This window comes from Vombatus ursinus, unplaced genomic scaffold, assembly GCF_900497805.2.
Source record: "Vombatus ursinus unplaced genomic scaffold, bare-nosed wombat genome assembly UNPS02014779.1, whole genome shotgun sequence".
Classification (NCBI taxonomy): domain Eukaryota; kingdom Metazoa; phylum Chordata; class Mammalia; order Diprotodontia; family Vombatidae; genus Vombatus; species Vombatus ursinus.
Window position 1 is genome coordinate 4,595,525 of NW_020954557.1, and position 2,593 is coordinate 4,598,117.

Below are 2,593 nucleotides of genomic sequence, written 5' to 3' on the forward strand. Positions count from 1 at the left end.
ATCCTGAAAGGTGACTGGAAATGCTAAAGAATGTACATAAGCCACCGATTCAGATAGGCTTAACTTTAGAGATGGGTTTCTTTATCACATGGTTTTCACATCTTGAGGCTTGTCCCTAAGGCCATGAGAAGAGGTTAAGAAGGACCATATCCACCAACACCATTTGTTCAGTCACTGAGAAAACTAGCAAAGGGCCATTCCATACCAGAATGCTCTGCATGAGACTGGAGAGTTTTATCTACATCACAGTACCAAAGTAAATCTGCATTTCTGTCAGTAATATTTCACAGTCAACGTACTAAGTGCTCTTGAACTTGAAGCTTCCAATGCTTCTGGGTATATTCCACTTAGCCCGGCTGCAGGATGGGACTAGCACGTTGTGGGTATTTGCAAAGGGCTGGTGATCCCCAACATTATCATCACTCTATATCAATTGGGAGTGTCCAAAGAGATGCCTCTTCAAGATAGGCTAAACAAATGTAAGGTATACCATGTACAGAAGAAGCAGGCCCAGAATAGACAGATAAATTATAATTGTAATTTTGATTGTGACAGAACTTACTTTCTTCATATTTGCACTCACAATGAAGGCAGTAGGCTTCTACATCAGGTCCCGGGACTGGCATGGATTCTACAACATGCAGGCAATTACAATCTTTCTGAGTTATGTTCTTGTTATAAATGTATCCAGAATGTTCTTTATAAGGAAGACAAATACATTTACACCGGACATCCTCAAAATTCCTGGCTGCGTTCGCCAGCTGCACCAGCAGCAGCCCAGTGAGTGCCAGAAAGGACAGGCCGAACACGAAGCAGAGCCGCAAGAAGCCGCTCCACACCGTCGTCCCAGACGCTACCACCGCCGCCATCTCGGCCCGGTCCGGCTTCTCAACATTTCTTTAGTAACATGTCAGATATGACTGATCTTGTGTGATGTACTTGGACTTTTGTTTAAGCAGCTGATAAATGTGAATGTATTTGACAGAGAACTCCCCCCCCCCCCGGTTATTGTCTTCTTTCTCAAATTTTATTAAGTTTTAAATGTGTGACAAGTGCTAGGGATATAAAGACAAAAAAACAAAACAAAACAATCTTTTCCTTAAAGGAGCTTATATTCCACTGGAGGCAATAGAATATGAACAAAAGTAAGTAAAAGTACAGTTTATATAAAAATTATATGAATTCCAAGAGTCAAAGGACATTGTTAAAAATAGATATGTTTTTGAGAACTTCTTTTAGAAAACCATATTTTCTCAAGTGGTACCTCATACCTTTTTCATTCTATATCTTCAAATGTGCAAAAGAACATGGGAATTGATATGTTTCATTTATGAGGGAGAAAGTTACCCTAACTAGAATGATTGTGCAAAGTCACATGGAACTGTACCTCAAATCCTCTTCAAAATCTATGACGTAATAAAGGCCTAAACTAGGATATGATGGTAGAATTGACAAGGCTTGACACCTGATTAGATATGTTGTTGTTAGATATGTTGAGTCATTTCACTCCTATCCAATTCTTTGTGACTCAATTTGGGTTTTTTGTTTTGTTTTGTTTTTGTTTCTGTTTTTGGCAAAGATACTGGAGTAGTTATCCTTTTCCTTCTTCAGTTCATTTTATAGATGAACTGAGACAAACAGGGTTAAATGACTTGCCCAGGATCACACAGCTAGTAAATGTCTGAGGCCAGATTTAAACTCAGGTCTTCCTGACTCTAGACTGAACCACCTAGTTGCCCAATTAGATAGGTAGGATAAGGATAATGAAGAGTTAAGAGTAACTCCAAGGCAGCAAACCTGGGTACCTGGGAGGTTGGTGGTACATTTAACAGAAATAGGAAAATTCAGAAGAGGGGTAAGTTTGGGAAGAAAGATAATTAATTCTGATTTGAATATGATGACTTTAAGAATGTATGGAACATCAAGCTTGAAATGTCCAAAAGGCAACTGATTCATCAGTTGGGCATCAGGAATCAGTAGGCTTTTACCATGTTCGAACTTCATCTTCCAGCCAACATTGATCCCCATAGTCCAACATTTCTGACGTTCTTCTAATAATTATTCTTCAGCAATTTAAAGACAGGCTTAGAGAAACTTACAAACAATTATTTTATTGTAGTTCTTCATTGAAGAACCATAGAATCATGGAATTTCAAAGCTAGAAAAGACCTTCAGTAGCCAGTTAGTCCAAAACATTCACTCTTATCACAGCATATTGGGCAAGTACTCATATAGTTTTATTTCCAAATTTTCTCTCTCCTTCCCTCATCTTCCCCCTCCCTGAGATGGTAGACAATTTGATATAGGGTATACATGTTCAATCATGCAAAGCATATTACCATTTAGTCATGTTGTGAAAGAAGACACAGACCCAAAGGAAAAAAAGAAAAAGAAAAGATACAGGAAGTGAAAAATGATATGCTTCAATCTGCACTCAGGCTCCATCAATTCTTTCCCTAGAGGTGGATAGCATTTTTCAATATGAGTCTAGGGGCCTGAGGTATGGTTAAAACTAGATTGTGTGGTTAAATCAGGATATGCCTGCTGTTTGGTGGGGCCCATAAGGAAGTTAGAATATTGGGATTGGGGGCAG

General features: G+C 38.9%; 1 pseudogene; it reads right to left on the reverse strand.

Annotated features, from left to right (window-relative positions):
- Window positions 1-290: 290 nt before the first annotated feature.
- On the reverse strand, window positions 291-869 carry LOC114045802 (annotated as a pseudogene).
- Between the last annotated feature and the right edge of the window lie 1,724 nt (window positions 870-2,593).